Genomic DNA, 12,808 nt, shown 5'->3' on the forward strand with positions numbered 1-12,808 from the left:
TTACAATTTTCTTCTATTTTTTTAAAGCAAAAAAAAAATATCTTGTTCTACTAACAACACCTACTTGGTTGAGTAAATTTATGGGACTAGATTTACGTCCACAAATAAGTTGGTTTCGTTTATTGGCTGTTTCGGTGTTACCCCTCTGCTTTTAGTGGTAGTTTCCCAAGTTATCATTGCAAAAAAAAACGAATGCCGTTACCTTGCAAAAGAGAAATTACAATGCAATTCTACTTTGCCGCTTGTCAATAAACTTCAGTTGTACCCAAAAAAATGAAAAAAAAATAAAAGAATGAAGTTCAAAACAATATATAGCGTACAACACGTAATCCTTCTCGAGCTATGGCAATTTGCAAATTAATTAATAAAATGGGGTTATTCGGAGGGATTTTCCGAATTGCTGAGCATACAACAATCCATCGCCATCAACTTTTGTTTCGAGTGATTAATAACCATTTTAAGTTGGTGGAGAAAAGGGGAGAGTAGTGCCTAACTGCGTATGCAATGTCAATTAGTACTTTTCTTTCAATAATAATAGTAAAATGTATATATACAATTTATGTTAAAAAGTAAATTTTTATAGATTTAGAAACTCATAATTTAGTTATATTGGTGGTGTAATTTTCAGTAAATAGCATTTAATAGCTTTTATCAACAATTACCTTAGAAAAAATGTCCTTAATTCCAAATTATTATATAAACTTTAACTATCATCATTTGAAAAACTTAAAATAAAAAAAAATAATTGAATGATAATATTATAATAAATAATTACCCTCGTAGATGGTAGTTAGGCATTGATGAAAAGTAGAGAAGAAAGAAGGAATGCAAATCTAGCGACTTCGCCGGTTTTGGTATTAAACAGACGCGGTGCACGGTGTGCGCCCACGGATTAGGCTTCAAAAAACGTTTGGCTGCATGCAACCTATGTAGTACAGTACTACAGTTAACTTGGAAGGAACGTGTTGACGTGGCATCATCATTCTTCTGTTAGACTATGTCTCAGTGACAGCGTGGACTGAACCAACTTGTTCAAAAGTCACGCGACCTTCACGCTTGTGTGTCCCCCCTCTCTCTTTTCAGGTTGAAGTATTTGTTTTGCTTTTTTCCTTTTCATTTTCATTTTGACAACAAAATTAAAACTAAATTTCCTTTCAATTAATTTAAATATTAAGTGTGTGTTTGGATTACAGTTTATAAACTGGAGTTTGAATAAAATTAATTTTGCAAACTTGATTTTGATGAAAAGTGAGTTTGTGTTAAAGTGATTTATGTTTGTTAATCTTTGTATCAAAATGAATTATAGTAAAATAAATGTTATTTGAATTCTACTACTCAAAATCACTTTTAAATAAAAAATTACTAAAATAGACACCAACTTAAATAATTTTTGTATATTATCTTATCATTTTAATTTAGATAATTGAATAGATCTTATTAATTAATTCTATAATAAAATTAATATTTATACACTAAAATAAAAATAATATATAAAAATTGACAAAATATATTTTTAATTAAAACTAACAAAATATAAATTTTAGAGAGTACTAAGAATAATAAAAAAATTAAATATTTATCTTGGTAGTAATTGAAATAAATCAAAAAAGAATTTATGATATTTTTTATATAGTATATTTTTAGTACTCTTAGTACTCTTTTTTAGTATATTATAATTTATTATTATTATTATTATTATTATTATTATTATTTACAATTAATTTTTTGTTTAATTTATTTTACCTAATAAAATCAATAAATTATATTATAAAAAGATAATAAAAATAATACAAAAAATTACAATTATAAAAGTGTATAATATCAAATAAATAATTAATAAAAAATAAAAATAAAAATAATAAAAAAAGAGAGTTCATGTAAACAAAAATAATAAGAATTCCATAAATAATATAATAACATGCATAAAGGATAAAGTTGGTAAAAGATAAATAAAGATGGAGTATTGATGGCTAGAAGCCCGTTTATAAAACACAGAAGCTTAAAATTGTAGCTTCTTGAAAACCATAGTTTTAAAAGCAAAATCACTTCTGCGTTCATGAATCAAAAATTTGCCAAACCAAAAATTGAAGCTTTCAAAAAGACTAAACGTATTTCTTCTCTTGTAACGCATTTGCCAAACACACCCTAATTTGTCCGCATAATTAATTCTAAAAATTCACAATCATATATACATCATGCATAATCATTCACCGCGAAATCAATGACTAACAGTTTAACATCTTTTGTATATTGAAAGTATGGCATACACACTCCTAAGAACTAAGCAATTTTTTTGGATTTTTTTATACAAATAAATATATAAAAATAATTATTTTTCTAAATACGCACCAAATAAAATAATCACCAAAATATACAAAATTATTTTATTATTGGAGTATGCAAAATGAAAATACACACCAATTCTTTTAGGAATGTTCATAGATCAGATCCAATCTGCATATCCGCGGTTTTTATCCGAATCTGATCCGAAAATTGCGGATATGGATCCGATCCACACACTAATCAGATTGGATTGTAGTATGTTGGTATCCACGTATTTGCAAAAATAAAACAATAAATAAGTAAATATTCTTTTTATGTTTAACTTTAACTAATAATTATCATATATGTTGTATTATTTAAAAAAGTATGTTTAATATTATTTTAAGAGTAAACATATTTAAAAAATAAAAAAATAAATTTTATTGATATTTTTTAATAAAAATAAGTTTTTAAAAATATTTTTGTGTTTTGCAAATATATCTAATATCCAATCCGATCCGATCCGATGATTTTATTGCGGATCAGATCAAAACTTTGGCCACATCCGATCCGATCCGCGTTCACCCCTAAATTCTTCTGTGGCGTCTGTAAAATTAATAATGGACAGTTGACACTCTAAGACATGCAACATGCAACGCACGCGAAATAGAGATGGAGTCGTTTAGGGGTGGCAATATGTACCCTATCCGCGGGTACCCAACCCGATCCGCAGGGTTGCCAACCCGATCCGCAGCAGGTAGGGTAGGGTGCGAGTAGGGTTCTCGTGCGGGTAAGGTAGGGTGCGGGTTGAGTTTCAACCCTACCCGATCAACCCGCACTCTATATATGTATGTATGGTGGATACTACTATGAAGATGTTACAATTGTCTTTATGTGAAGATGTATCTTTTCGACCATTAGATGATGAATTAAAGGGTTTGATTTTGATATGTTATAAAAGTATTATCTTTTTTCTAAAGTGTGGGTAAACAAATAAAGCACACTTTTAACACAATACTCTTCATAAGAAGATGTTTTTAACATCTTCATTTGAGTAGGTGCTTGTATATATTATATACTTATATAAAAATATGTTTTAAGTGGATGTTGAACCAAAAACCTCTCACTAAATACAAAAGATCCTTAGCCACTAAAAGAAAATCATTAATTGATAATTTAATATTTTTTTTACATAAAAGTCAGTTCTATTTTGAATTATCATCAAGTTATATAATAATAGTGTATCTTTTCTAAAACCCGCGAGTAGGGTCGGGTACCCGCGGGTTAAGAGCGGGTAGGGTTAGGGTTGAGATATTCTTAACCCGCGGGTAGAGTATGGTTGAGTTTATATAAAAATCTCAACCCGCGGGTAAGGTTAGGGTTGGATTCAAACCCTACCCCCTACCCATTGCCACCCCTAGAGTCGTTGGCTATTTTTCACTTGCGAAATGGACAATGGTGAATAATAATAATATTTAAATTAACAAAAATAATATTTAAATTATAATAAAATAAAATAGGATAAAATATATTTTTTGTTTTTAAAAATTGTCAAAAGTTTTAAAAATATTCCTAAATTTTATTTTGTTTCAATTTTGTCTCAAAAGTTTTTGATTTGCATCAAATATACTCTCGATGGCTAAATTTTCAAAAAATTTAAGATCAATCTAACAATAATGCATGAAAATTATGCTTGATTTGCTTGTGTTGAGGGTTGTTCTTATGAAATTGTTGTTGAATTGGTCTTAAATTTTTTGAAAAATTATTCATCAGGGATATATTTAATGCAAATCGAAATTTTTGGGACAAAATTAAAACAAAATAAAACTTAGGAGTATTTTTAAAATTTTTGTCAAACTTTAGGGACAAAAAATATACTTTACCCAATAAAATATCATTATAAAATATATTGACGTTTTCAATTAAATGTGCAAAAATATGATATTTTTTTACCCGATTAAGATTTTTTTTTGACATTTGTTTCACTCATTTTTTATACTCCTTTATTTGTATCAAATTATTTATACAAAATATAATGCAAAAAAAAAATCTTATCATATACCTATTATTTAAAAGAGAATTTTTATTGAGTGAAATTTCTACGTATTTTGAAGGAACATAATTCACTGTAAATATTGATATTGTGTTCTCTTTCTTAGTAGTTTACCCATATTCCATTCTCTTCGAGAGCAGCAATTGTTTTTGTTCTCTTTTCACCTCCTCTTTAAATTGGTCTCTTCCTCTATTTTTTATTTTTTAATCTAAGTTTTTCTTCTTTCTCTTCAGATATGTTTTCTCTACAACCTCTCTCACTCCTTAATCCTCTTCTCTATCCTTCATTAGTACCATAAATTCCTTTATATTTATTTATGTTTTTTTTTCTCTTCCTTTCATTCTTATCAGTTTCGCAAATTTTAGTGTTTGAAAATTCAAATTTTGAATTGAAACTTAATATAAACTAAATATTCACTTTCATTATATTCCTGAAGATTTTTTTTTATAATTCTTTCTTCTCTCCAAGATCTGATGGCCAATAACGATCCCTCCCCCTGGTCGATGAAGCGATCATGCATCGTGTGAACGTCTCAGTTGCACGAGCTCTTCCTCGAGGTGGTAGACACGATTGCGGCGATAGTACGGATTACGGTGATTGACGAGACAGCAGCGACTATGAATTTCATCTATATTTGAATTCATTGGTCGAGTCACACATCTTCCTTCCTTCCTTTTTAACAAAACCACATTCTTCAATTATCCATCTCTTTCTCTTTGGTACGTTGCTTTGAAGTTAATCTTTTCTTTTCTTTTATTGATGTGGTGGTGGTAGTGGGTATGGAGGAGGAAGCAGTGAAAGAGAGTAGATTAGTGGAAAGAATTGAGCGACAAATACAGAAAACACATGCAGTGAGACTAAAAAAGCAGAAAGCAAAGCAATGGTGGTCAATCGCAGATTGGTGAGATCTATTTACTTTCTATTATCATTTTTCTTCTTTGATTTGAGATTTTAAGTAATGCAGCATAAATTATAAATTTTTTCTTTAGTTTTTGATGTTCTTACTTTTGTAATTTCATAATTTCAGAATAATTTTAGAAACTAAGGTAAAAGAAGTTAAGAAGATCTTGCTACAGCTACTGGATAGGTTTGTATCCATTTTATTATATTTTTATTAGTTTTTTATTCAATTGCTTAAATTTATTATTTGCTTCTGCTTATTATTATCTCATCTCTTTGAGTTATCACTATATTTGATTGATGGCTATAATATATATACTTTTTTAATATGAATTTCAACCTTCAAATTACATTTTAGATAGATTCATATTAGGAGCCATATTTCATGATGCCCATTGTAACTAATGTATACCCATTGTAAATAATGTAAAACCTCGTAAATTAATAAATAATTAATTAATAAATTAATTATGAGAGAAAGGGATTAGAAAATTAAATTTTATAATTTGAAGAAGTAAAAATAATTAAAATACGAATTAAAATACTAATTTCAAAAATTTTGGCTTAAAGTTAGACTAACAAGCCAAACTAGTTGAACTGGGCCCATATTAGGCCCAAGGCCCAACCCATATAAACCAAGCTCAATCACTTTTTCCTTCCCCATGATGAAGACAACCCTGAAAAGAAGGGGAGAAGCATTAAACCCTAAACTCTTTTCATCTTCAACTTTCAATTTCTCCTAACTTTCAATCTGGAGCTCTAATTGCTGTATCGTTTGCGGCCATGCGACTGTCTCGCCGAACTCTTCAAATCCATCCGAACAAAGTGATAAGAAACTCGAAATTTCTCATCCAGTCTTGAACTCTCTTCGTTTTTGCATTTTGGTTTTGGGATATTGAGGAATTTTGTGATTTTGATGGTTTATGGGTACTCTAGTGCGAGCTATAGCTGGGTTTCATCCAATTGCTCAATGGATAAAGGTGAGAAACTCTTATCTCCTTTGAATTCTTCAATTTTATGAAAGGTATTGAAATTGGTAGTTGTATATGAAATTGTATAAAATTAGGTTGAATACATGTGAATTGAAGTTAAATTGGTGAAGTGGAGTGCTTGAATTGAAATTCTGGTTGCTAAAAATTTGTTGGGTTGGCTTGAAAGCTTGTGAAGAGGAAGGTTTTTAGGTGTTTTGAGCTTGGGAAGAAATCGGTCAAGGTATGATTTCGATTTTTTGTAGTTAATATATAATGTTACGTGAAATTTAGGCTAACGGCCCTTAAGATAGGTTTGAATTGTATGCATTGATTGATTGAATGTGTGTGATGAATTGTATGAGTGTGTGATGATGGCATTGAAATTAGTAGTTAAAATATGAATTCTGATTGGATTTTGAATGGTGAATTGAATTGGGGGTTTGAATAAAGATTTGATTTAGTATATGGATAAAATGTGATTGATGATAATTTTTTTGATGTGGGGGAATGTATGTTAATTATTGGTGTTGATAATGATTGATGATAATAGTGGAAATTGGTGAATTTGTGAGTGAAAATTGTTGAATGAATTGAAGGATTTAGTTGTTGGATTGGTTGTAAAGTGAATAAAGAGTATGTGATAGTGTGTAGAAGTTTTGGTATTGAATTAGGTGGGATTGGAAGTGTTTTGGATTGAAAATTTTGGATAACTAGAGGATTTGAATTTTTGGTAAAAACTAATTTTTGACCAACTTTTGCAGGTCATAACTTGGCTTCCGGATTCCCAAATATTATGAAACTTGTCTTGAATAAAAATTGGGTCTGTGAAGTTTATAACGTTCGAAAAACGGACCAAAAGATTTTAACAAAAAAGTTATGTGTGTTTGAAGTTTGGTGTGAAAAACTAATTTTCTGAACTTAACAGCTTTTTGGAAAAATTCACATTCATGGGTACGCGAGAATAACAATTTTTGAAATCTCGCACATGTGGCAGGTGTCTTGCGTATGCGAGCCAACACCTCTGCGCAAAATTTTCGCGTACGCGAGAGTTGTTCACGTACACGACCTTTGTAACTTTTGAGCTCATGCGTACGCAGGTGGCATGTGTACGCATGACCATCCTGTTTTGCAAAAGTTATATTTTTTAGTATTTAACCATTCTTCTAATTTTTCAAACCTTTGTAACCTCTATTTAAGGCTCGATCGCTAGTTTTTCGGCTTCGGAATAATAGTGAACACATTTAGAGAAGTTAAATTGATATTGAGAAAGAATGTGGAGTGAAGAATTGAGTTAATGATGAACCAATATTGTTGGATGAGAGGTGTGATGAGGATGAGTGTGATAATGAGGGATGATGATGATTGAAAAATTGAGAATGACGAGGTTGGCTTTGAGAATGATGGATGATGAGGATTGATCTTAACTGTGATTTTGAATGAATTGAATCTGATTGAGATATACCATCAGGTAAGATGCAATGACGTTGTCCACATGTTTTGGATAAAAGTTTGAAACACCGAGTAAGATGCGGTGGCATAGTCTACTTGTTCCGGATAAAGGTTTGAGACACTAGGTAAGATGCAAGGGTTGAGTTTCGTCACATTTGCTCCGAGTCGAGAATTGTAACAACGCCTGGGTAAGAGGCAAGGGTTGAGGTTGTCCCCCTTGTTCTGGGTTACGCGGATAAGATGCAAGGGTTGCAGTTTTGTCCCACTTGCTCCGTGTTATGGTGTTCCTGTCCAGGGTTTGCTACCGGACATGTCGGATTTAGTTGTATAACCGACAGATGAGCTCATCGACCATAAGGTAGACATGCATCATATGCACTTGTATGTTTTGTTTGAGTGTGCATTTGTTTTGGCTTGCTTATTTGCTTAACTGTAATTAACTGCTACTTGATCTAACTACTGTATCTATTTTCATATTTGTGTTTTCATTGTCTATCATGCTTGTATTTGTTTCTGAGAAATTCCTTAGGTAGGTGGAGGAGACGCTGAGGGTAGTTCCACTTGGTGATTTGGAGGTCTGCAGATAAAGAAAAACGAATAGTTAGATTAGAAATTCTTAGATATAGTCACCCTATTTCTGTCTTAGTGAGAATTCTAGGATTTGATTTGAACTATTGGGGATTTTGGAATGCCTCTGACTTCCCAGGACATTATTTATTATCTATATGAGCATCTTTACCATATTGAGTACCCTCGGTTCTCATTCCATATATATTCTGTTGTTTTTGAAATGCAGGACGTGTGACACCTCGTTGAGCATGCTGGAGACTCACTTGAAGCGAAGATCTATGTTTTGAAAACTTTTTATTGTGTATCTAGTGTGTATATATGTAAATATGTTCTCCATTCTGCATATATTTGTATTTTGTCTCTCCTAGAGGTTGACTTGAAAAAACAGGATTTATATTTTTTCTTTTGGTAGACTTTTAGATTGTATATATGTATATATACTCTAGCCGGCCTTTACTTTGCAGGTTATATATATATATACATTATACTTTCTGTACATTTATCTATTTCTTTTATGCTTAACCGTTCGAGTGTGTTGCAATTTTTGAGTTTTGTTTTGTTCAAGTTTTCTTCCAAACTCCTAGTTAAGCTTCCTTTCACATATATTTATGTACATATTTTTACTTTTAGAAGTTGTAATACATCACCACCTCCGATTTACGAACTTAAACGTAAAACTATGTGTGATAGGGTATTACAACTAACCACTGACTTTCCTAACTTGATTCAATTACACCATTTAAGTGATATTATTATGTGAAAAATGATTGTTCTTATGATGCGAGAGCTTATGCTTTTGACCAGCCATCTATTGAAAGAAAGTTTATCCATAATGAGAAGATTGTGACATTTTATTCTTCAATTCTTATTTTCTTCTTTTGAGCTTTTTTATTGTAAGGTTTAATCAAGTTTTTCACACTTAAAAATATGGGTTGGTGTGTATTTATGTTGATATTTTATGTTTCTTTTTTATAGAATTATATTTTTTTCACTATAATTATTTAATACCAAATATATTACATCCTATCCTAAATATGCATTAAAAATTTTCTTAATTTGAGTTTTTTATTATCTCATCATACACACTCCCTCAATAATTATCTCTTCTTAGCAATTTGTTTATCCTTACTCTCATTGAAAACTTTTTATATGTACAGATAAAAAAGTTATGCCAAAGTTAAGGGGAATAACAAAACCACTCCTCTAAATTTCATTAACTAAAAAGAAATCAGATTTATCCAATCTATAGCTTTATTCTTTTTATAAACCATATAGGTTGTATAGACAAGATTATATTAATATCAGCTCATGTATATATCAAATAATGATTTAAGAGTGCAAAAATTGAGTTACAAATATACCATTGAAGTTAAATTTACAGGCAAAAAGAGTTGTAATTTAGATTTTTTTTAAATATTTATTTATTTTTAACTAGTTCTATTTTTTTCTTAGAATTTATTATTCTAAATGCCACTTTTTTTTAATCTTTATATTTATTCCAAGAATTAAAAAAAAAACTCTTTTTTAAGAGTACAAAGAAAGTACTCTATTATAAAACTAAAAAAATGGATGTGGTGGACGTTGTCAGGGTTGGAGGTGATACTGTTATCGAGGACGTGGAAGTGGATGCTTTTGGTGGGTAAAGTGCGAAAGAGATGATGTACCAATCACAGAGATTTAGGAAATATGTGGTTCATAACATGTTGAGGTAGGTGCGACAGTTACACCATGACTTGATCTTAGAGTTGAAGAGGAGAAAGAAAAAGATGGAAAAGAAGACTGTGAAGGTGAAGAAGGAGAGTATGAATGTTAGGATTATACGCGATACGATGAAAATTAGGGAAAAACAGTATCGTTTTCGAACAAAGGGGTCACGGATCAGTTTATCCACTGTTAAAATTGTCAAGGATCATTTTATTCCCTGTTAGAGTTGTCAGAAACCATTTTGTCTTCCGTTAGAATTAACGAAGCCAAAGACCTAAGTGATTGATGGAATTATTATTAGAGACCAATCGATAATTAATTTTAGTTAAAGATTAAAGTATTTAGTTCGAAATTCTTTGAGAATCAAAAATAGATAAATACTCTTTTAAAATTTAAATCTAAAACTTTTAATTAAATTATAAAATATTTACCATCTCAACTAATATATTCTTTGTTATTTTGATATGCTTTTTAAATAAAATAGTGAATCAATACAAAAACAAAGGTGTCAATTAATTCACTAGTTACGATAAAATAAATTTAATTATTTACGTAAAAATATTTTTATATTGATCATGCTTAAAAAAAAAAACATTTATATTTTCATATTGCCCATGAGGCCGAAGCCTTTGGATGCCCACAAAGCCCCGAAGAAAGTCCAAGAATATTGTTTCTTAATTTACCTTTTTTTTTTAGGTCATAGACTCATAGTTGAGTGGGGTTAATACTCAATTTAATTTTTAAAATTTAAAATTAAATTTAAAATCATAATTAACTTAGATCGGTTTCAAAATTTATAATAATAATTTATATTAATTTTTAAACTAATTTTTGTAAATAATGTGTTAATTTTATAAGTTAATTTATTAAAATTTAAATTTTTTACTTAAATTTTATGTGATTAAAATTTACTAAATTTCTTAAAAATTTAATTAGGTCTTCAATATCTTCATAAATACGACAAATAACAAATTTGAGTTGAAAATTTTATGATTCTAGAAATAATAATGAAGTTTCTAAAACTTTAATAAATTTTGATCACATAAAATTAATAAATATCTGAGTTACGATTATAATTTTTGAAATTTAATTTGAATTCATTGAAATTTTAAAGTTTAAATTAAACTTTTATATTTTTTTTTGTTTTCTAGAATATTTTCTAGTTTAATAGGTCAATAAAGCACAAAATCCGATTCAAACTTTCCACGCTTATTTAAATAGACGAGTAAATTAATCACTAAATCAACACAGTTTATTTTGTTATAATTAAAAAGATAATTTTGTACCACTAATCTTTGGCCATTTTGTAAATAAAAAAATTCCTAAACTCTTTACAATCAACTATACTAACCTGTTTAGGAAGTAGTAGAAGCTACTTTTTTTTATTTTTAAATTATAAAAAGTCACAGTACGTGTGTTTGGCACTATTTTAAAAAGAACTTATAATTTTTTGAAAAGTTAATTCATAACTTTTTAAATAAGTAAAAATATATGACTTCTTCTCCTGAATAAGTCGTTCTATCATTTTCGTAAAAAAAAATACCTCAAAACAAGAAGAATTTACTTTCATTCTTGACTCTGTAAAAAAATACTGAAAATATTGGCCTCTACCACCATTTTCATCCAGGTTCCATCTGTTAGAAACATTGGCCTTTCACCATCATTTTCACGTAATGATTTATTTGTTGAAAATATTAACTCTCCACCACTATTTTAAAACGATGTTCCATCTGAACCACCTATTGCATATATTCCTTCCAGTTTTTTTTTATCAGTTTTTCACTCTATTTTTATTATTAAATTTATATTTAACATTGTGTGTAGTATAAAATTTTTGTCTTGATTTTATTTTTATATAACTACTATTATTTTTATAGTTAGTTATAACAAGTTCTTGACCCAAATAAAAAAATAAAAAAATAGAAGTAAAAAAAATAACAAAATATACATTGACACACATTTTACATTTATTTTTTATTTTTATCTACCATGCACAATAAAACAGCAAAGACTAACTACACAATAATTTCTTTGGCATTGTCATCAAGATTTTTGTGAATTAAAATTTTATTACTATTTACCACATACAAGAATACTGTTATGGGTGAAGATGAAGTAGAAAAACCAGTTTCTACCTAAAAAATAGAACTAATAAGAGAGCAAATAAAGAATTAATTGTCTAAACAATTGTAATCTTAGTGATTAAGTTATAGAAAATCAACATTCAATATTGAAAAGTATTTGTTATCATCGTTGTTTTAATATCTATTTTTATAAAAAAAATTGTATTTTTTGAGTTATTTATCTAAACGCTACAACTTTAAAATAAGTACTTCTATGACTAAAAATTCAAACACAAAATAATTTATTTATAATCTGCTATTAATAAAAATTCTTATACTTTAAACTCTTTTTCTAAAATAATTTATAAATTATTTATCCAAACTAGATAACCTCAACCACACCAACAACTTCCATCATCGAAGAAGAATAGACGAAGATGAAGTGAGAGGGTAAAAACATCTAAACGAGGTGTATATTTGTACTTAAAAGATGCCAAACCAAAATAAAAAATCAAGATATTGACGTTGAGTCACGCGAATCTCAAGAACTACTATTTTACTGTCCAATTTTGCGGTACCACCACTCCACCAGTGAAATAGCTCAACATATTTTGGTGACGATTTTTAGGGAAAGATTTTTTGTTTGTGAGCAGACGGGCTAAGGCCCAAAATAGGAAAATAAGTATTTTTATATATTTATTTGTATAAAACTCCAAAATAGAAACTATAGGTCGGCCCAAATGTAGGAATTCTAAAATGTTTCGTGGGCCACACGGCACCGTAAGGCCCAAAAGACTGCTATCCAATCCAATTTATAAAAGAAGGGAACTAGGGTT

The 12,808-nt window shown here is 29.2% G+C and overlaps 1 long non-coding RNA gene across 1 annotated transcript; it reads left to right on the forward strand.

The window, feature by feature from the left end:
- Positions 1-4,562: 4,562 nt before the first annotated feature.
- LOC107647960 (uncharacterized) lies at positions 4,563-8,701 on the forward strand. The gene is made up of 3 exons (XR_001621675.3): positions 4,563-5,216; positions 5,343-5,402; positions 8,432-8,701. It is a non-coding gene; the product is annotated as an uncharacterized LOC107647960 (long non-coding RNA).
- Positions 8,702-12,808: the final 4,107 nt, after the last annotated feature.

Source organism: Arachis ipaensis, chromosome B6 (genome assembly GCF_059453495.1).
Source record: "Arachis ipaensis isolate K30076 ecotype BB chromosome B6, ASM5945349v1, whole genome shotgun sequence".
In the NCBI taxonomy this organism is placed as follows: Eukaryota; Viridiplantae; Streptophyta; class Magnoliopsida; order Fabales; family Fabaceae; genus Arachis; species Arachis ipaensis.